Genomic DNA, 24,239 nt, shown 5'->3' on the forward strand with positions numbered 1-24,239 from the left:
CACCATCAGAACTTTGGCCGATTAGGGTAGGAGAGGTGGTGGAGTAGCAGTTTATAGTCACTAGATTGCGCGCTGAGAAGCCTCGGTTCAGTTCAAATCGTCCTGCTGTGTTCATAAGGAGTGAGGTTATATGACGCTGTTGATAGGGATTCGTCCGTCGAATGGAGACGTTAAAACTTGAGTAGACTACGTGCCTACACCAGGGTTCACCGTCTTCCTACCTCCTCATGTTTAAGCAGTAACAGGTTGCAATACAAACTAATGAGAGTAGTAGGCCTAGGAGGTATCGCCTAGCCTGCTCTTCCGTGACGTAAGTAGAGTAACATAACTGCTAGGGATTCTGACAGGCCGAACACTTATTGTTTATGCAAAGCTCTTGGCAGAGATATCCGGGCGAGTGTATACTTGTTATTCGCTTCAGTAAGTTTGATGATAATAATAAATAATGAATTGGCTTTACAACCCACTAACTACTTTTACGGATTTTGGAGACGCCGAGATGCCAGAATTTAGTCCCGCAGGAGTTCTTTTACGTGACTGTCAATCTACTGACACGAGGCTGAGGTATTTGAGCACCTTCAAATACCACCGGACTGAGCCAGAATTGAACCTGCCAAATAGGGGTCAGAAGGCCAGTGCATCAACCGCCTGAACCACTCAGCTCGGCAGTTAGTTTGTATTCTATACTCTAAATGCCTAAATATCCGATCTCATTATAATAATTATAATAATAATAATAATAATAATAATAATAATAATAATAATAATAATAATAATAATCATATCACATACACAAACACGCAGGTTATCCGCAGGTGTTAAATAGAGAAACCTGAACCAGATCTGCCTGGAGGCCACACGAAATTAATCAAACAATTAAGAGGGAAAAATTAAAGAATTCCGCCACTTCGAAGTATGAGGATATCGGCAACCAAAAAGAGAAGGGCCACGATATTTAAATACAAAACCTAACTTCATCGAATTCCGAAGACAGCAAGAAGTGTTCGAATGAGATCGGATGGGATAAGCTGAAAGCAGCAATGCCATGGTCTGCTAAGGGCTTCTTGGTAATCAAACCCGTTGGAGATTTCACTTTCAGTTACCTCTTACGATAGACAGGGAGTACCGTTGATACCCGCCCACAACGCAACGCGGAGAACACTGACCCCATCTTCAGTAGATGCAGCTTTAATTTACCCTCACACCAGGCAACAACTTATTTTGCAATGCTGGATTCGGAACGTCCTCAAGCTTGACTTGCATTTGTGACGAAGTCTGAGTTCGAATATGAAATCTCTAGGAGAGCAAATTGCATTGCTAATTTCCGGACGAGTTCAGACTATCAACTAATCCACGGCGGTTGACATCAAAATTTCTCTAATCTCTACTGATTACAGTCACCCCCTTGATGGCATATTACTGCAGTCTGTCGAGTATAAACTTCCAAGAACTAATCTAAGCACATTTCTAGCGCTGCCGATATAATCTCGCTCTTTCTTCTGCATCCCCTTTGAGGCGATCTTCCTTCCGACTTAATAATTCCAAGTCCCAACACCACGTTATTCTGCAAGCCAACCACTACTGCATCAATGTGTTAATTAAGCTCGTTAATGGAGAAAGGAATTAATCTTATTCAGTATTCACTGACTTTCTTACTTAATTACAAGAATTACGTAGTGTGTTCAAAACGGAGACACTTTTATGATGCGAAGTTCGTTATTGCTCACCAGGGAGATCTAGGAATGACATGAATACAAGATGGATACCACATAAATATAATAAACAGTTTAATTAATAATAACCATAATAATCACAATCTTCGTGACATGCTTCTAAATTTATTGGGGTCAACACTGAGTGTGAATTTTGTCCCGGTTTTATGGCTGCTTGTCCGTTCCGACGCGAACCCTACACGGAGGGCTGATTCATTATTGCGTGTTTCTTACGGGGTTGTTACGGTAGTGTGTTGTTTGTAGGTGTAAAGAAGTGTACTACGACGATTATAAAACACCCAGTCCTCTAGAGGGAAGAATTAATCATACAAAGTCATAATGCTCGGCCCAGCCTAGGACTGAACCCAGAGCTTTCAGGACCGAAGGACATTACTCTGACCATCCTGCCAATGAACCAGAATAATAATAAAAATAATTCTGATTATTATTCTTAATTCTTAAATAATAATAGACTAATAATAATAATAATAATAATAACAATAATAATAATAATAATAATAATAATAAATTATTTACGTTCTAGTACGTAAGTCAGTCCCATATAGCGATACAAATAGCTGTAAATTCAGACATATTTGCCTAACTATTTGCTTGAGGAAAGGAAGTGGAATTTACCTGAATTTTGAACCTAAATTATTATTATTATTATTATTATTATTATTATTATTATTATTATTATTATTATTATTATTATTATTATTATTATTATTATTATAGGTGATGGAATAAGGAAGCACCATGTGCCTCGGCTTTGGACTTGGAAGTTGCAAAGGTTATCATAACATGGAAATTGCAGGATGTGCAGTATATCTCACTCCTTTTTATTAAAGAATAAATAAAGTAAGGCCATACAAACATATAATATCTTAAATATGAATAACGGACTTAATTACCCAACAATAATTACATTATATTAATAAAATGAAATTTAATAAGAGAGAGCTGAAAAAAAACACAGCGAGTAGCAGACTGCATTTAGGATTTAAGAAAAGCGGTGATAAATCAACTGTAAAAAAGATAGTAAAGCAATAATTGAAATCCCCATTCAAACTAGGACAGAGGGGAATGCAGACACTGAGTGTTAACATTCAACACAGAGTGCCTAGTACCTGACAACAAGCGTCATTCACACAGCTACATTATCAGAAATACAAAGGGATCCTAAAAAAAATCCGACCCTATTTGGGTATATAAAAGCTAATAAAACGGTAGTGAATCTCATAATCGTAGACGGCCAACAAGAAAAAGAACACACAATATGCAAAGATACATTTAGAAAAGGCAGGACAACACAAGATGCAAGGGTTTCGAAACTAATTTGGAGTCCAATAAGCATACATTAGCTACAAAATACTAGGGAAAAGCTACACAATTAAACAGAGGATAATCCCCGTGGGAAGGAAGGCGTAAATTCAAAACAGCGGAAGTATAAATTTACAAAAACCGATTCGCAGCGAATTAAAAGTATTCCGAAGCAAACACATGGGAAAATTCCCGGGAGAGTAGAGAAACAGAAAAACGTTCTAGTACCTAAGTCAGTCCCACATAACGATACAAAAGGCTGTAAATTCAGACATATTTGTCTAACTATTTGCTTGAGAAAAGGCAGTAGAATTTACCTGAATTTTGAACCTATCTAAGATAACTATGATAAATGAAAGGTAAGGTAAGGGTGTATTCTACCCGAAAGCAGGTCCGAACTTTCGCAGTGGTGTGTCTGACCCGGATTTTACGTGCGGTAGGGTGGCCAGTTCCTTTCCGCTCCTCCATTCCCTTACCAACCAACAACAGCGCGTGGCAACCCATCCAAATCTTGACCACGCCCAATGTTGCTTAACTTAGGAGATCTCCCGGGATCCGGTGTTTCAACACGGCTACGGCCGCTGGCCAGATAAATGAGGGAGACCAAAATTTTGCTATCTTCCATTGTGTATTAAAATAAGTATCTCCCTCAATCAGGGGGTGAAAATCTTGAGGTAGTCGATATCAGACAGTCATTTCTGACCTTCTTCACCCACCAGCCATGGAGGAGTCTTCCCGTCACACGACAGTCACAGTCCGAATCACAGGCAGTGAATGACACTCAGCGCCGTCACCTGCTGGCTGACGAGGACTTATGATTGGTGGCAGTGATACCACACTAACATTTTCAATATGTTTCTGACGTAGGGCATAACATTTGTCATGGCTGGTGGTTCGGCTAAACTACACTAGGTGGCACATGAGCAAATTGGAAAAGGTGTTGCCTAAATTCAACGGAGGCAAAACTGCAAGTCCCAGAATAATTCCGTTTTGGTTAATACAGCCGGATGTAGCCCTTATAAGACAGACCACCGGTGCGTGTGGCTGTGTATGGGAAGCTGGGGGTTTAGATGGTGGAGGTTAGTGTTGTGTGCGTTCTAGGAATGTTAGCATAATACAAACACCCAGTTCCAGAACGAAGGGAATTAAACGTTTACGTTCGTTCGTTTGTTCGTTCGTTCGTAATCTGTTTACCCTCCAGGGTCGGTTTTTCCCTCGGACTCAGCGAGAGATCCCACCTCTACCGCCTCAAGGGCAGTGTCCTGGAGTTTCAGACTCTAGGTTAGGGGATACAACTGGCGAGGATGACCAGTACCTCGCCCAGGCGGCCTCACCTGCTGTGCTGAACAGGGGCCTTGCAGGGGACGGGAAGATTGGAAGGGATAGACAAGGAAGAGGGAAGGAAGCGGCCGTGGCCTTAAGTTAGGCACCATCCCGGCATTTGCCTGGAGGAGAAGTGGGAAACCACGGAAAACCACTTCCAGGATGGCTGAGGTGGGAATCGAACCCCCCTCTACTCATTTGACCTTCCGAGGATGAGTGGACCCCGTTCCGACCCATGTACCACTTTTCAAATTTCGTGGCGGAGCCGGGAATCGAACCCGAGCCTCCGGGGGTGGCAGCTAATCACACTAACCACTACAGCACAGAGGCCGACATTAGAAGTTAACGATGGTGAAAAATGTTCATACAGTTCACCTCCACTGGGGGTGTCCCTGAAAAGGGGTTCAGCTCCTCAGGATGAGGATACGAGCTTACTTTTACTAGCTCATAATTCGTATCCTGAATTTACATAATGCCGAAGCTGGAAAATGGGACTGAGGCAGATGAATAAAAGTAGTGAATTATTCAGCCATTTCCACGAAGCATAATTCATTCTGACCACCTGTTTCATAGTAAAATATTTCTAGATTGGAGCTTCTATATCTTAGAGACCTCCTTAGGCTGTACAATTTATAATGAAACTAATCGAAGCCCTTCATTTTAACATGTGTGTAACATGTATGTAGAACATTTTTCGACTTTGGATGATCTATTCAGTTCAGGCTTTCGCATATGCTGAAGGCAGGGAACGACTTAAAATGGCGAACGAAATGCGAACTGAAACGTTGTAAAGTTGAAACCTAACTGAGTCACGGCTGACTTTATTGCCATTCGGTTTCCAAAGTATTAGAATTCAAACCGTCTGAAGATGGTGGCATTCCAGGGTGTTCAAATGCGTAAACTCAGAGTCGTGAGCTTAAATAACTCCCAAGGTGCAACATTTTTACATCATGGTGTCTCTTGAAACCTATGAGAACTGGTAGGAATGCCAATTATTATTATTATTATTATTATTATTATTATTATTATTATTATTATTATTATTATTATTATTATTATTACGTCCGCCTCTGTGTCATAACGGTTAGCGTTACTAGCTGCCATCCACGCAGGTCGGGGTTCGATTCCCGGTACCATCAGAAATTTAGGAATGTCACGAGAGCTGGTACATGTAGCTCACGTCAAATAGGGATGCGCCTGGAAAGAGCTGCACAACCTTTAGAAAAAGTGGATACCATTTTTCTTTATTATTATTGTTATTGTTATGCTACTTGTTCTTAATATTGCCTAACACGTCAAAGATTTTTAGTGACGGAAGGATGAGAAAAGGCTGTGAGTGAGAAGGAAGCCACCTTGGCCTTAGTTAAGGTATAGCCCCAGCATTTGCCTGTTGCGAAAATGGGAAACCACGGACAAGCAACTTCAGGGCCGCCGAACCTGCGATTTCGCGAATGCAAGCTGAGAGCTACGTGATCCCCACCGCGCAACCACTTGTTCAAATGAAGAGTACAGTGAGACCTCAATAAAAAGCTCCTTTATTGTAGGCATTTATGATGTAACCGTAGTCTACAGAAAAACCTGACCAGTCCATGCGAGAGTGAACTGTGTGGGATCGACAGACAAGGCTTGAGGTTTTGTCCACCGAGGAGAAGCTCAAGGTCTGCCATGACAGAGTTAAAAGGCGAGCAAATATAATTTGATTGTGTCCGGTTCTTTGTGAGCGCATCATGTGCTAATCGTCTACCCTTGCCTTTACCACGCCACGAGCTGAAATAGCTCCGGACTGCAGCTATAATTTTATACTTCGTTTTTCAAGCTATCAAAATGGTAATGCAAACTAATTAAAAATGTACATCAATAATGAGGGAATTGAATTATTTTTACTCTACGGTTTTCAGGGAATTACATGATAATGAGTTTTACTGGGAAGGATTTAACAGGAAATTACTCTCATGATGGAACTGTCGATAATAGTAGTCTCTGTATAGTCTATATAACGTAAAAACCTTATTACTTGGTCACTTATCGTTATGCTAAATTTTATGTAGGCCTAAATTAATGGTAAGGTGAAGGAACAGACAAGATATATTTTTGAGACATTTTACTCATTCCGAGAGTTGGTGGGATTCTCGACAGTTCCAACATCAGCTGTCACAGATGGACTAGGTCACACTGAAGACGTGTACAAAGAAAATTGTAGTGGGGTAGCTTCCCGTTGCTTTCTTTATAGAGTCAGAAGTTGTTATTACATGTCAGTCAGCACAGTCCACACTCGTTGGCTGAATGGTCAGCGTACTGGCCTTCGGTTCACAGGGTCCCGGGTTCGATTCCCGGCCGGGTCGGGGATTTTAACCTTCATTGGATAATTCCAATGGCCCGGGGGCTGGGTGTTTGTGCTGTACCCACCGTCCCTGCAACACACACACACACACACACACACACACACACACACACACACACACACACACACACACACACACACACACACACCACACATAACACTATCCCCCACCACAATAACACGCAGTTACCTACACTTGGCAGATGCCGTCCACCCTCATCGGAGGTTCTGCCTTACAAGGGCTGCACTCGGCTAGTAATAGCGACACAAAATTATTATTATTATTATTATTATTATTATTATTATTATTATTATTATATTATTATTATTATTATAGCGCGGCCCACGAAAATTTAAGCCCGTTTAAGGCCACGGCCACTTCCTCCCTACTCCTAGCCCTTCCCTGTCCCATCGTCGCCATAAGAGCTATCTGTGTCGGTGCGACGTAAAGCAAAAAAAAAAAAAAAAAAAAAAAAAAAAGCTCTAACCAACCCTATAAGAGCAATTTTCACACCATTCATAACAAGAACTAGCGGAATAAAGAATGGTATTTACAGCATCGCTCATGCATTCATATTGTCAAAGCCAAGGATGAGACTGAGAGAGGTCCGTGATCTAGCCCATACCAGGAGACACTAGGTCTCGCCAGGCATGTACATCAGCCGAATACATGTTCACAGGGTGCATCTAAACATCTGTAAAACATGTAGGAGGGTCTTTCTACCATCAAAACATGATGTTCTACAATGCGTCCTCATTGAGTTATAGGACGTGTATTGAGCACATCGCAGGAGCCACTAGCAGCCTCAATATGGACTGGCAGCTCGCAGATAACTCTGTCCTGTCAGAAAGCGTTATTGATACGCTGTACCAAGTCATTGATGTTGTTAACCGGACTAGCGTACACCACATTTTTCGTATGTTCCCACAGATAGAATTCCAGCGGATTAAGTTCTGGAGACTGGTCAGGCCAGTGCATCGACGATGTGGAAAGGACGCCTTTCAAAGCTGACCGATGAAAGCGATTTTTCGTCCATTTCTAGGATCATAGTATGTAAGTGCAAATTGTTTCTAGAGGACCCGCTTCAATCGCTGTTGACGATTAAGGTGCCACATAACATACCACCTGGACTACATTTACGAAATAAAAAACATACGCCTCAACCCATGGTCGACCCCTCGACCTCCTGTATGCTAACCCAAAACTCCATCCATTGCAACAACTGTACAGCACGACTAATATGTGCTGACAGAGGTAGTTACCCTACATGTGGTTACAGTGTTGCCAGATTGCCACTCTTCAACGTCCTTTTTCTGCCGGATGTACTCGCAGGACGAAGTTTTGTGACAGATAATTTTTTTATTTATGGCATGTGAGGAGTCGCGCTGCGACACCCAAGTGCGTGAATTTTGGTTCATCCTGTATAGGTGTAACAGAAGTACCGCACTAACATTTAGTAGGATCTATTTTTTTTTCGATCAAAAGAGTACATTGTATGTGAAGATTGAATTGCAGGTCTTTTAAAATACAAAGGAATAAATTGACACTGCCGAAAAGAAAAACATGCAGTTTCCTTAAGGACTGTGTTCGGTGGTACCAGGGTATAATATGTGAATACTGAGGGGTTGTTGTGTTAGTGACTCATTTGTCACGAACATCGGCGAGCAAATGGCGCTCAGGAGGCCTGTCCATGCGCTGAGGTTAGAGGTGAACAGTGTTCGCAAATTTCATTCTAGGGTACAACCATGCCCCGCCGACAAGTACGTGCTGTTGTTGAACAACTGCAGGCATTGGCCCGCGTTACCCAGGTCCCACCCCAGGCTTTATGGTATGGTGGTGGTGGTGGTTGTGGTGGGGAGGCATCAGTTACAAGTCACGGTCACAGTCGATGTTTCTGCTGGATAACGTAACCAGTGCCCGCTTCATTACACAGGTTTGTTGTCCCCGTGCTAGTACCATTTATTCGACAGGAAGGTGATGTGCCTTTTCAGCACTGCCCTGGCCAGCACGATCACCGGATCTCTCACCAATTGGACAAGTATGGGACATAAATGAAATGGAAATGGCGTATGGATTTTAGTACCGAGAGTGTCGAGGACAAACTCGGCTCGCCAGATGCAGGTCGTTTTTGATTTGATTCCCGTAGGCGACATGCGCGCCGCAATGAGGTTGAAATAACGATGAGGACGACACATACAACGAGCCGCCGTACTAGCGGAATTAACCAATGATGGTTATAAATCCCGACCCTTTTGGGAACAGAACAAAACCCGGGACCCCTGTGACCAAAGGACAGTATGCTAACCATTTGTCCATGGAACCGGACGTATAGGACGTGATAAAGCGGGAACATACGCGTTCTCCAGAGCCTGCAAGAACCATTGCTCAATTGCATCAAGAAGTGCAAGATGCTTGGGACAGTCTATCGCAGGATGCCATTCGGGACCTTTATGATCGTTTCCATGCGCGAATACACGCCTGAATTGCCTCCGGAATGGAGTACACTGTATATTGAAGTAACTTCTTGTAAACCCTTTACTGTGGCGTGTGTTTCATTTAGTCTGCATTTGTAATCATGTACTCCTGCAATGATGAACTGTCACATCGTTTGTGAATAGAATGACCTTGTCCTTGAGGATGTTGCATGTATTTTTTCGGGTGTGTATTTTACCGCCCCTCTAACCAGGTAAACCTTGAAGTAACCCCTCAAATTATTTTATTCCTTTTTTATGCAGATAAAGGGAATTTTACGCGGTCTGAATTCATTGCAAGGGAACGTACACTCTCCGATAAAACATTTCCATGAATATAATTTTGAACATGTGGTTCTCTGAAATGCTAGGCCAGACAGATATTGAAAATAAAGAAATGTGTTATGATGTGACATGTAACACCATCTGACAAATATGATTTGAAAGTTTTATCGTGAATCCGAAATGTCACATGAAATGAACGAGATAATTTCGCACATTTGTCAAAATTCCGTTCAACGTGTAATGCGAGAGTGACGTGATAAGTTCATTGTTTTAATGACATAAGGGAGTTAAAAAAGAGGCCAGCGTGTCATTAGCTGTGATTGTATCTATATTGTTCATGCCCGCTCCATTATCTGCCACCTCTCAATATTTCATTGACCAATCACAGCAGAATGAATGGTGTTCGCTCCAGCTGATAGAAGTGTATGCTCTACTTTATGAATGCACACGGCCAGATTCGCCTTCTCTAATGATGACTGCCTGAATGCTTTAGAAGGTGGAAATGGCGGCCTTCTGACGGTCATTGTAGTGGTGAAGTACGACTAGGCAAACATCCTCCCCAAAAATTAATCATCGGGCGAGTTGGCTGAGCGGTTAGGGGCGCACAGCTGTGAGCTTGCATCCGGAAGATAGTGGTTTCGAACCCCACTTTCGGCAACCCTGAAGATGGTTTTCCGAGGTTTCCCATTTTCACACCAGGCAAATGCTGGAACTGTAACTTAATTAAGGCGACGACCGCTTCCTTCCCACTCCTAGCTTTTTCCTATCCCATCGCCGCCATAAGACCTAGCTGTGTCCGTGCAACGTAAGAAAACAATCGGAAATCAAAACTAATCAGACGGGAAAAGTGGAAAGGTTTCTCCGAAAAATAAATGTATTATACGCTTGAAAAATCTGAAAGGGAATGCCGAAAATCAGGTGCACCAATACACCGAATCAGACCAAAATATTTCAGACTACATAGTACTAACTGCCCAGGACATCACCGATGTACGAAACCACCTTGGACTACTGCAAGAACAAACAGACCGGGCGAGTCGGCCATGCGATTAGGGGCGCGCAGCTATGAGCTTGCATACGGGAGATAGTGGGTTCGACCCCCACTGTCGGCAGCCCTGGAAATAGTTTTCCGCGGTTTCTCATTTTCACACCAGTGTATCTCTGTAAAAGTAATTATTAGGTTGTAAAACCCATAAAATTAATAAGGAATTGTAAAAATTCCATAAATAACTTCTGGAATCTCCATATTCCACCGCTTTTCCCACACCTGTGAGGTCGCACATTTGGATTTGGCCCTGATTTACGGCCGGTTGCCCTTCCTGACGCCAACTCTATGTGGAAGGATGTAATTAATATTGCGTGTTTCTGGGTTGGTTGGTTGGTAGTATGGTGTACTGCCTGAATATGAATAGGATACTGTTGGGATAAACAGATACACCCAGTGCCTGAGCTAGGATAATTAATCAGACGCAATAAAGATCCCCGATCCGGACGGGAATCGAAACCGTGACCCTCTTAACTGAAGGCCTCAACGCTTACCATTTAGCCAAGTAGCCGAGCAAATACATGTTAGAATAATGCAACGAATTCTGTGTTATACATTAGAAGATAAGGAAGAACGTTTATTTCTATTACTTAATATTCAAATTAACACATCAGCCCAAGAACAATAGCTCGTTCAATTCAGGCTATTTTAGGTAGATCAATGGTAGAGTGTCTGTACCTGGAAACCAAAAAAACGGATTCAAACCGGAAGAGGGAGTCGGATTTTTAAAGGTCGGAAGAAAGTCCATTCGAGACCCCAGGTCGTACGATGTCGGCATGTAAAAGATCTATTTTGACTTATTTGGTGTTTACGCAAAAAGTAATAATTAAAACTCAGCCACTAATACCCAAGAGAGATTCGGTTTATTCTATCTGCCATCTAGTAGACCTAGAGTAAAATATAACGTCGAAAATGACCAGCAGACAGGCAGATGGCGTCAAATTAAAATGTCTGCACACGATAGTTGACGACGATCTATTATTAAAATTCCACACTTTTATTGAGGCTCCATGACTAAATGGTTAGCGTGCTAGCCTTTGGTCACAGGGGCCTTGTGTTCGATTCCCGGCTGGTACGGGGATTTTCACCTTAATTATTTAATTCTCGTGGCTTGAGATCAGGCTGTTTTCGCGTCTTCATTCATTAGAATTTATCTTATGCAGAGTCCTATTCTCACTGTCACGAAGGCCGCCCACAGGCCGTCAAGCCTATAAATACCTTCACCAAGTCTCTACAGAGGTAATACGGCATTATCACTATCTGTGAGGAACTTCTTAAGAGTGAAATCATACTATCTACATATTTTAGTTAACCGGGCTGAATGGCTCAGACGGTTGAGGCGCTGGCCTTCTGACCCCAACTTAGCAGGTTCGATCCTGGCTCAGTTCGGTGGTATTTGAAGGCGCTCGTCAGCCTCGTGTCTGCAGATTTACCTGCACGCAAAATAATCCTGTGGGTTGAAATTTCGGCACCTCGGCGTCTCCGAAAACCGTAAAAATAGTTGGTGTGACGTAAACCCATTATTATTATTATTATTATTATTATTATTATTATTATTATTATTATTATTATTATTATTATTTTAGTTAGTTTTTCAGCTGTAGCGTTCTTACTATCTCTCTTTCTGGCACAGAGGTTCCTGAGGATCTTAGAGAACATCGGTTTAAAAACTTTTGTGTATCATACGTACGTGTTATGTAAATTCTTCTTGATGTCATATTGTAAGTAAGTAACATATTGCTGCTCGATCATTGTCAATAATTCCGCCTCTCTTCTGTTACAGAACTTATAATACTGTCGTAAGCGCTCCATAACTCGTGCTACTGGAAGTAAAGACACGCATGCGCCGAAACCTCACCGGTAAGTACATAGCCTAATACAATACTTACCTTTCACGACTGCATTGTACAGGATAACCCGAAAGTCTGTTCGACGACGCAAGGACAGGAAGGGCTACGACTGGGAAGGAAGTGACCGTGGTCATAATTGAAGTACAGCACCAGCATTTACCTGGTGTGAAGATGGGAAACCACGGAAAGTAGTCTTCAGGGCTGCCGTCAGTGGGATAGCCACCATCTTCCAAATGCAGGCTCACAGCTACGCGACCCTAACCACACGTCCAACAATCATCCGATTTTACAAGACGAGAATTATACTATACGACATTAGTGACTTGTGGACGATAGTGGGTTTGAACCCTACCGTCAAGTCTTCAAGATGGTTTTCCCTAATTCCCAATTTTCAAACCAGGTAAATGTGGGTTGTTCCTTAACTAGTGCTGCGGTCGACTCCTTCCCTTTCCCGTTGTTGGCGTAAGACCTCCCTTTGTTGCAGCGACGTGAAGCTAAACAGCAAAAAATGTTAGCAGATGTAGTAGTTTATTTGCTAGTTGCTTTACGTTGCACCGGTACAGATAGGTCTTATGGCGAAGATGGGACAGGAAAGGCCTAGGAATGGGAAGGAAGCGGCCGTGGCTTTTGCCTGAAGCATTTGCCTGGTGTGAAAATGGGAAACCACGGGAAACCATCTTCAGGGCTGCCGACAGTGGGGTTCGAACCAACTATCTCCCGGATGCTCACAGCTGCGCGCTCCTAACTGCACAGCCAACTCGCCCGGTAGTAGTAGTAGTAGTAGTAGTAGTAGTAGTAGTAGTAGTAGTAGTAGTAGTAGTAGTAGTAGTAGTAGTAGTAGTAGTAGTAGTATAACGGTGGTGCGTAAGTATAATGATCTCGGTGAGAACTTACAGCTACTTATCACGAAGAAAGTAGGCACACTACTTTTATATTAAATATGGACGCAAAAATGACCTTTCCTGAATGAGTGATGTAATGATCGTTTGCCTATCAATGTCTCCTGGTTGGTCTGCGGAGATTTCAAAACAGTTACTCTGTAAACAAAAATACTTCAGACTCTACTGCTACTACCACCACCACCACCACCACCACCACCACCACCGCTATTACTAGATATGCTTAAAATGAACCCGGTTATTCAAATAAGAAACACAGATTATGAAAAATAAGAATAAAGACCCTTTTAGTACTAGAACTGAACACAAACTGAACTAATTCGAACCAAGGATAGTCTTTATGTCTGGGTGCAATTGACGGAAAACATATTCGATTGAAGTGCCAGATTCGGTCGGAAAGAATTTATTTTCCATTGTTCTGCAGGAAGTAAACGATGCTAACGGAATTATTTTCAAGTAGGTGCATATGGAAAAACAGAGCGTTGGTGGAAGTTTCCGGACCTCAGTACTGTACAAATTAATGGAAAAGCTTGCTCTAAATGTCCCATGATAAGAATTTCTTTCGGTTTGGAATATGAGAATGCCTTGTTAAAGAATGTGTTTTAAACCATATGCTCGCAGACATGTTGATGATCAGAAGGAGCTATTTAATAAACTGTCGACCGACGGCGCGATGAACAGTGGAATGCAGCTTCGGAATATTATCCGCGAATATTGCAAAAAGCCATAAAAACTCGTCCTGAAACTGCACAAGCTATTGTGAAAGCAAACTTTAGTAAATAGAAGAGAGAATATAAAAATGAGACTGCAGAGATACCATACAGCAGTGTGATCTAAAAGTTCGAATGTTTAGATGATACAACCGGTACACAATTGAATCTGTTGCAGTGAGGAACACGTTTAAAAGCTATTTTGCTACGCACCAGAGGTGAAGATATGTGATGCGTTGCAACTGTAAATAGCTGTACAGAATTGACAGTGAATGTATTTTAGTTCATTTGCTCTTTCCTGCAATGTAAAATTCACAATAATCTGATGCAATTTTCATGGAATTTCTAAATATACTTCCGCGGGCATTTACAATTTTCTGCCACCAACTTCATCGCTGAGACCAAATAAATAATTTGAAATAGCTTGGTCGGCCTCTGTGATGTAGTGGTTAGTGTGAATAGCTGCCACCCCCGGAGGCCCCGGTTCGATTCCCGGCTCTGCAACGAAATTTGAAAAGTGGTATGAGGGCTGGAACGGAGTCCATCAGCCTCGGCAGGTTACTGAGTAGAGGCGGGTTCGATTCCCACCTCAGCCATCCTGGAAGTGGTTTACCGTGGTTTCCCACTTCTCCTCCAGGCAAATTCCGGAATGGTACCTAACTTAAGGCCACGGCCGCTTCCTTCCCTCTTCCTTGTCTATCCCTTCCAATCTACCCCCCCCCCCCCGCAAGGCTCCTATTCAGCATAGCAGGTGAGGCCGCCTGAGCCAGATACTGGTCATTCTCCCAAGTTTTATCCCCAGACCCAGAGTCTGAAGCTCCAGGACACTGCTCTTGAGGCGGTAGAGGTGTGAATCTTCGCCGAGTCCGAGTGAAAAAGCCGACCCTGGAGGATAACCAGATTAAGAAGAGGAAGAATAAGCTTGGTGTATCTATTGTAGACGCCGGGCTGAGTGGCTCAGACGGTTAAGGCGCTGGCCTTGTGACCCCAACTTGGCAGGTTCGATCCTGGCTCAGTCCGGTGGTATTTGAAGGTGCTCAAATACGACAGCCCCGTGTCGGTAGATTTACTGGCACGTAAAAGAACTCTTGTGGGACTAAATTCCGGCACCTCGGCGTCTCCGAAGACCTTAAAAAGTAGTTAGTGGGACGTAAAACAAATAACATTATTATTATCTATTGTAGACATTATAGAGTATAATGGATTATATCACGACAGTTGATACCGGGAGAGTTGGCCGTGCGTTTAGGAGCACGCAGCTACGAGCTTGTATCCCGAAGACAGTGGGTTCGAGCCTAACTCTCGGCAGCCCTCAAGATGGCTTGCCGTGGTTTTGCAGGCTGTACTATAATTAAGTCGACGGCCACTTTCTTCCCACTCCTAGGCCTTTCCTGTCCTATCGTCGTGATAATATCTATGTCTGTCTGTGTGGCGTAAAGCAAAAATTGTAACGACAGTTGATAATTGATTCATATTACTTTCTATTTCCATTTTTACTCAGTTTCTCATTTCATTTTTCCTTAATTTACTGAATGAGTAAACAGAACAAATTGGATGCAAGTCAATAAAGAGAATTATTCATCATTATATTCATCATTCGAACCATTAGCACAACAGTTGGCAGCAACCGCTTTCTAAAAGTTATCTAGAACAAATCATAGGGTGAAATTTTGGTTCTTAATCGCTTCTTACCCATGGTTACAGTGCTACGATACTATACGACCAGCAATAAGATATCGCACAGAGGGGACCTGGAGGTCCCCCTATGGGTGGGGGCGGTAGAATAACACCCACAGTATCCTCTGCCTGTCGTAAGAGGCGACTAAAAGGGGCCTCAGGGTCTCTGAACTATGGAGCGTGGGTTGGCGACCACGGGGTCCTCAGCTGAGTCCTGGCATTGCTTCCACGTACTTGTGCCAGGCTCCTCACTTTTATCTATCCTATCCGACCTCCCTTGGTCAACTCTTGTTCTTTTCCGACCCCGGAGCTATTAGGTTTGCGAGGGCTAGGGAGTCTTTCATTTTCCTGCCCTTCTTTCTTTGACCGATATCTTCATTTTTCGAAGTGTCGGATCCCTTCCATTTTTCCCTCTGATTAGTGTTATATAGAGGATGGTTGCCTAGTTGTACTTCCTCTTAAAACAATAATCACCACCACCACCACCGGGACGGGGAGGTGAACTTGTGACAACCAATCACAAGGCTACTTCCAGGCAGCTGCATCCTGAAATGAAAAATGAAAATGAAAATCCACAGCCTGTTTCCAGTCAATCGACCGGGTCAGGAATGGAATGAATGAAACCCCCGTCTAGCGGCGGCGAGGATAGGAAATGTGCCGGCTGCCGAAGCCTGTCCCACTCCTCCGGGCATCCTGAAATATCAGACACGTTTGATTCCCGGTGAACGGCGACATGAGTGGCGAGGTGTGCGGCTCGACCAAGTTTCGATGCATTCGCTGCTGTCGATTTGTTCTCTCGTCGCCATACGGCCAGATGAACAAGTCCAACAACTTATTGGCCTAATACGTTCCGGTTTGGAGGAGAGCCAGGGTTCACAAATGAAGGTCGGATAGGAAAGACGAGAGTGAGGAGCCTTTTACGACTAAGTAAGTTACGGTCCCATGTTCAGGGCCCCTGGGGTTTACATTTAATGTTGAAAACACTTCCCGGCAGACAAAGTAAGGGGCCCCTACTACGAAAAACGTAAAACTAAACAATTTCCTCAATTGTTTCGAAAGTTGAATGGCTAAAGGGTCCGGAAGGCTTTCGAATTATGAGCATTGTATAGCTCTATCAAACTGAAAAACAAATCACTTCGGGCCTAAATTCAGTTCTTCTTATTCTTATATATCTGTTTACCATCCAGGGTCGGTTTTTACATCGGACTCAGCGATCGATCCCACCTCTACCGCCTGGAGCTTCAGACTCTGGGTCGGCATAAACTGGGGAGGATGACCAGTACCTTGCCGAGGCGGCCTCACCAGCTACGCTGAATAGGGGCCTTGTGGAGTGATGGGATGATTGGAAGGGATACACAAGGAAGATGGGAGGAAGCGGCCGTGGCCTGAAGTTAGGTACCATTTGCCGGGAGAATTGGGTAACCACGGAAAACCACTTCCAGGATGACTGAGTTGCGAATCGAACCCAACTCTACTCAGTTGACCTCCCGAGGCTGAGTAGACCCCGTTCCAGCCCTCGCACCACTTTCCAAATTTAGTGGCAGAGCCGGAAAACGAACCTGGCCCTCCGGGGATGGCAGCTAATCACACTAACCACTACACCACAGAGGCGGACCTAAATGCAGTTTCTGAAAATAAGTCTAAAATCGCTTGTCACCTTACTTGTATCTTTTTTATTCAAATCCCAGCCAAATGAACGTATTTACATAGTTATTTCTGTAATGTAGTCCTTGGTTTAACACCGTCAGCCTTTTTTTATTTTTGGAAAATGTCCACACATCCCATTTTAACATCTGGCAAATGCTAGGGCTGAACCTAAATTAAGGCCACGGCGGCTTCCTTCCCACCCCTAAGCCTTTTCTATCCTATCGTCGCCATAAGAGCTATCTGTGTTGGTACGTCGCAAAACAAATTTTAAAGTAGTAGAAAAAGTCAAAGTGCTGTTCTGATCGACCGGATATGGCATCATGCCGGCACATCGTAAGAAACGTTTAGTTTGTCCTTTGCGTTAGGAAAATTGGAGAAAACAACGAAATACAAATGCACCAGCAATAAGATTCGGTGATGAACCGGGTTCCAGTGAACGGGCATGATTAAGGAAAGGATTGTAATTTTTAGGAATAAGTAAAGGATATATTCTCATACTTTATTATATTCCTTCTTTTTCTTCTTTATCTCTTCACCCTCCAGGGTCAGTTTTTCCCTAGGACTCAGCGTGGGATCTCACCTCTACCGCCTCAAAAGCAGTGTCCTGGAGCTTCATACTCTGGGTTGGGGATACAACTGGGAGGATGACCAGTACCTCTCCAGGCGCCCTCACCTGATATGCTAAACAGGGGCCTTGCTGGGGCATGGGAAGATAGGAAGGGATAGGCAAGGAAGAAGGAAGGAAACGACCGTGGCCTTAAGTTAGGTACCATCCCGGCATTTGCCGGGAGGAGAAGTGGGAAACCACAGGGAACCACTTACAGGATGGCTGAGATGGGAATCGAACCCACCTCAACTCAGTTGACCTCCCGAGGCTGAGTGAACCCCGTTCCAGTCCTCGTAATACTTTTCTCGTGGCAGAGCCGGGAATCGAACCAGGGCCTCCGGGTGTGGCAGATAATCACACTAATCACTACACCACAGAGGGGAACTTATTTTATATACCTACAAGTTCGTATCTCATATCTCTAGGCTGTTTTCAACATTGAGTTTCTTACCTGGAGGGATAGGACTATGGATTTTTAGTCGTCTTTTTCAAGAGGCAGGGAATGCCGTGTGTGCATCCACATGGGTTCCATTCCTTCCCAGGCCAGAGTTAAACTCATTTCTGTTTCCACTTCATTAAAAATGATAAACATAAACATTCACTGAGGGGCATCTTGATGGACTTCTTAAGTTTTACCGGTTCTCGATATATCGGCAGACCAGGGTCTAATTCGAATATTTAAACTAAGTGCCGGGAGTGTTGGTAACAGTGTCTTTACCTGTGGAGTCGGAAGTGTCTGTCTTCCTGACTTAATTTTGCTTTCACGCAGCTCCAGACAATACTCTGTGCGCCGCGGCTTATGATCCGATTAAGATACAATAAGGTACACACACATTTCTGGAATAGTAACTTCCAGGCTTGACAGCGAGCTGCTTCGTATCACCTCACTCACTCACTCACTCACTCACTCACTCACTCAAAGTTGCTCTGATTAAATAATACTGAACACAGTTGGTGAGCTTAAGTGTCATGTGTCAAAAAGTGTGGAGCGGTTCATCGCCTAATGCTCTTGTTTACACGTGACTGAATTTAACGTAAGACATCTCATTAAGAATATCACCTCTCGTGTCTCTCGTAAATAATATCAACACAGTTTGAAAGATCTGAATTATCATCTCTGTTATTCTTTTAACGTACTTCGTCACGGACAGCGCGTAGGCCCTAATCTACCCTGCCATAGTTACTGTTATGGCAGGCATGTTATAGGATATATAGCGTGATTCATCCGCTCCTTCCAAAGTAGTTTTATGCAATCCACAATATTAATTCCGTCCTGAAAACATCTGCCCTGCCGGCACTCTCAGACAACACAACCGGATATCTTGGTATTTACCGCTTCACCTTGTTAGGACGCCGTAATATTCTACTCGTATTAAACACTGGAAGACACGCGTGTGCCTTTTAGATTATATGATCCTCACACGCAGGCGAAACACTAAATTGATATTGCGACAGCAGTAAACCTGATAATTGCTATAAGCTGCCAAGTGTGCCGTACGGAACCATAGTGTACTTGGCGGGCCAAGAAACAGGGCCTCATCGTCCTATCCATTTCCCTGGCAGTTCCTAGTACGGACGGTTACGAACGGGCAAAGACGAATGTGGTGAAGCTCCATCGTGTTGCAACCACATCGTCAAACGATCGTGGCAGGGCACATCAACCAGCAGCAGTGGGAGTTCCTGACGCAGTAAGTGGAGGTAGCGTGGACCCGTCCAATGGCCCTCAAATAAATAAGGTCCAATCAGGGTATCCCCCAAGATTCCACACCAAACATTCACTCCCCATCGTACTTTTTGGGCCGCCTGTCGCACCCAGTGAAGATTGTCCAGACTCCATTAGTGCATAATGTGGCGATTGACGTTCCCATGATTGTGGAAGCGCGATTCGTCCGGGAACAAGATATGCGATACGAATGCTGCATCATTGTCCAGCCTGCCTAATAGCCACTGACGGAACTCCATTCGAGCTTCGAAATTCCGCCGATGGAGCTCTTGGTGTAGATCAAGATGGTATGAGTGAAATTTATGTCCATGTAATATTCGCCAGATGGACGGCTGGCTGGTGTTCACCTATCGTGCAATCGCCCTTGTACTGATGTGTGGATTATTACGAGCTGCCTCCAGAACGGCCTCTTCTGTTTCACCCGATGTAACGGGCCTATCTCGGACTAGTGGCTGGTTGGAAATCACTCATGTTGTCTTTAGGCGTCTTTCAACACGACGGAATGTCATAACAGCCGGGTGTCGCTTGCTAGGATATCATTTCTGGTGCCACGCACGCGTTTTGTATTTCTTCCCCAATAATGAGGAGCATGTCAACGTATTACTCTGTGAAAAACATGCCGAATGACAGCAGAGATTACAGTACATGCAGGCCCTAACCAGCGGAGTACGCGCAGGGCACAGTATGAATAACAGCGTCATTCTACTGTTTAAAAATGGCAAAAGTGGGCCTGTGTTTACGTTTTCAAACATCATACCGATACAAAAATATTTGAACGATGCAGGATTCGAACCGCCGCTGGCACGTTGCATCGATCGCTAGGCGAACGCCAAACCACATCCGCTACGCTGCACTGCTGGGAACATGCTGGTAGTACGACGAGAGCGGAGTACATACACCATCCGATTCGGTGTTTAAGACATTAATTACTGCACTGTTACCTAGTTCTATGTATAGATTCCACTCTTCATCAACCCGGTCACGAGGTACGACACATTAATATAGTTACATGGTAAATGGACGGTGCTACATGATTTCAAGGCGTCATGTTTTGCGAACGGATGATATAACATTTCGCTAGGGTTCAGAATCTTGTCCAAAATCTGCTCACTGTACATTAGTATCACACAGTAGACCTGCAGGGGAATAACACCCTTATAACTATGTGCACGTTAGCTGGGCTGCAGCAAACGATATTGGAAGGGGCTGCTAAATCACACTGTATAATAAGCGGTAGGATCTTTAGGGCTGCACCAACGATCAGTAACTCAAATCGCCATAGCCATGCCTAGATAAGAATATATTTGAATATGAACAAATAATTTCTTCCCTGTGTCCTTTTCTTCTTTCACTGTTTTCTTATTCTTCTTTCGTTTCGCCCTCTTTGTTGTATACGTTGAATAAATCAATTGTGTGTATGTTTTTAGTGTCCACTATTTATTCATTCTTTCTAATCTTCGTTTCCTCTCGTCTTCCAATATAATAGGTTTGGATTTGTTTTGGGACCTTATGTTTTCATCTTTAGTTATTACTTGTAGTCCGCCTCTGTGGTGTAGTGGTTAGCGTGATTAGCTGCCACCCCCGGAGGTCCGGGTTCGATTCCCGGCTCTGCCACGAAATTTGAAAAGTGGTACGAGGGCTGGAACGGGGTCCACTCAGCCTCGGGAGGTCAACTGAGTAGAGGTGGGTTCGATTCCCACCTCAGCCATCCTGGAAGTGGTTTTCCGTGGTTTCCCACTTCTCCTCCAGGCAAATGCCGGGATGGTACCTAACTTAAGGCCACGGCCGCTTCCTTCCCTCTTCCTTGCCTGTCCCATCCAATCGCCCCATCCCTCCACAAGGCCCCTGTTCAGCATAGCAGGTGAGGCCGCCTGGGCGAGTTACTGGTCATTCTCCCCAGTTGTATCCCCCGACCCAAAGTCTGAAACTCTAGGACACTGCCCTTGAGGCGGTAGAGGTGGGATCCCTCGCTTAGTCCGAGGGAAAAACCGACCCTGGAGGATAAACAGATTAAGAAAGAAAGAAAGTTATTACTTGTAGCTGTTCGATGGAATAGTGAATTTTCTGTATTTTTTCTACTAGGTTCCTTTTAGTTTCTTTAAACCAGTTGGGTTTTGTTTTGCGGTTACGAAGGAAGCCAAGGAGTTGTTTAGTTCTGAGAAGGTGATTGCAAAAATTTATCTAATTTTTCCGCATAGTATCTGAGTGTTTTTCAATTTCCTTTTATAGTGTTTCTCCTTGTGTACCGTATTATAATATTATCTTATTATCCAGAAATTTTGGTTCTAAGATCTTTCTTAAAAATGTTCTTTCTTTTAGCTCGAGTTTATTCATCTGGCCTTTGAAATTCATGTTTTGTGTTTCTGGTTTAATCACTGTTTTGCAATGCTTAGTTTTGGACCCTCATGAAGGGGATTTCCTGTTGAGTGTATCATTTGTTAGTTGTAAGGCCAGTTCAAGTTTATTTTTCCTGGATTCCACTGCTTTTCATTCCACAGCACTCCAACTAATCTATTCTCCATGATATTTGAATGATTTTACTATTTCAATATTTTAGTCTTGGACTTTGAGGTATTTATGTGTACGTTTGTCATAATGTTGATTTTCAAAAATTTATCAACAACAAAATATAGACATAGTAGGCCTTAAAACATTTAGGTACAAATTGAGCAGAGGTTCTCCTTTCAACTCGACATACACATATGGAAGACATTGCCTGAAAATAAACAGGGTCAGAGCTCATACTACAACGGGACATAATGTTATAAATTAGATCTAAATCAAGACAGAAATTGGAAAATTTGGAAAATGCCATAAACACGAGGAAATTGTGATAACTCCCGATAGCCGAGAAATAACGTTTTAAAAATATTTAATGGGGTATAATTGCCAGTTGACGCATAGGACAAGCCCAGGTTAAACTGCGACGAGGGAGCGAGAAATTACAGTCAAACATTTTAGAGAAAGTGAAATGTTGAAAAATTCTGGTTGTGGTGAAAAATGTTGATAAAGGGAAACGAGGGTTAACACTCGTGAATCCTGTAGAATTCTGTAGCCAGATAATGACATGTACTTTACATAGTTTTGAAGTAGTGGACAATAACTTGAGTAGAGGCCTACAGAATTAAATCAAACAGGGAATACCGAAGTTCCTACCCTAAACGTTACATGAAAATACCACTACAAAAGTCTCCGTCTACCAGCAGCTTTTAATGGTTACGTTTTCGTGATGATAGCCTTGTCATTGCCGCCCGACCTAGAGAGGTTTCTACTTCTGAAAGCACATTACTCTCCTTAAAAGTTCGAGCATTAGCTGCTAGGTGATGTGCAAAGGATAGTTGTCGCTGTATAATCGGAGACGAGTGTTTTTGAATCCCACCGTCGGCAGTTCTGATAATCAGTTCCTATTCATAGATCACAGCTGATTCCTTCAAATTCCTCCCTCGATTTAATTCACTATCATTCATTTCATCTTCGTCCGGCTCCATGGCTAAATGCTTATAGTGTTGGCCTTTGGTCACAGGGGTCCCGGGTTCGATTCCAGACAGGGTCTGTAATTTTAACCGCTGACACGGGGGCTGGGTGTATGTGTCATATTCTTCACCATTTAGTCCTCGTCCTCATCACGACGCTCAGGTCGCCTACGGGTGTCAGATCAAAAGACCTGCATCTAGTGAGCCGAACATATCTTCGGACAATCCCGGCACTATAAGCCATACAACATTCCATTTAATCTTCATTATATCCTTAACTGAGAATGTCGTCAAGATGAGCATCCGACCTTAATGCATGTATCTACTTCTACAGTTTTCCAATACGCCTAGATGCTGAATTTTGTCCCTTTAAGCTCTTTCACGTGTTGATAAATCTACCAATAAGAAGATGGGTATTTACACCGCAGAATTGAGCTAGGATCAAACCTGCCTACTTAGGCTCATAAGAACAGTGTTATACCGCCTGAGACACTCATACTGGCCTTGCCATGCCTGCTAGACTCCAAGAGAAATGCCGGGTCTCGATCCAGGTGTTCGCTAACTTAATTGTCTCCTGGTCATACTCCATGTGAGCCCGTACGTGACCTTACTTTCCACTGAGACACACATTGAGTCACGTTCTGGTGCAGGCGACTTTCATGCCGCAAGCTCCAAGTATGGGGGTGGCTGCGGTGTGTTTATAGGCAGTGCGTGAGATGGAAACAGAAACAAATGCACCACTGAAAGTGAAAAATAATATTGATTGATGTGAAGTGAAACCTGCCATTGAACGACTGGCGCTCACATTCATAGAAGAGTTACACCATGATGTGTCAACAGTTTATGTTCTCTGAACCTCTGTACTTTTCCCTTTAATCTGTTGAAAACAATTAATTCTCAACTTTTTAAAGTAGGTCAACGTATGTGTCTTCCTACCTATTTCTAGAAGTTTTGACAAATTGTTTTCGCCCATTAACGCATATGCTTCTATTTGCTTGTTTAGACGTTTTTCTCAAATCTTTTTACCCTGTAGTGATTTAATCCTTGTCAGCTTCATATGTTTACGTTTCACCGATATATTCTTTCTCCTGCATACGTCCCATCCCTGTTTCACCCAAGGATTTGATACCAGTTGAAATAATATTTGTCAGT

At 43.3% G+C, this 24,239-nt stretch overlaps 1 long non-coding RNA gene across 1 annotated transcript in view; it reads left to right on the plus strand.

The window, feature by feature from the left end:
• LOC136882123 (uncharacterized) overlaps positions 1-24,239 on the plus strand; it is a 334,440-nt gene that overhangs the window by 216,656 nt on the left and 93,545 nt on the right. Inside the window, exon 2 of the long non-coding RNA XR_010861100.2 lies at positions 12,285-12,361. This is a non-coding gene — a long non-coding RNA (uncharacterized lncRNA). The remainder of the gene's footprint in view (positions 1-12,284; positions 12,362-24,239) is intronic.

Source organism: Anabrus simplex, chromosome 1 (genome assembly GCF_040414725.1).
Source record: "Anabrus simplex isolate iqAnaSimp1 chromosome 1, ASM4041472v1, whole genome shotgun sequence".
Taxonomy (NCBI): Eukaryota; Metazoa; Arthropoda; class Insecta; order Orthoptera; family Tettigoniidae; genus Anabrus; species Anabrus simplex.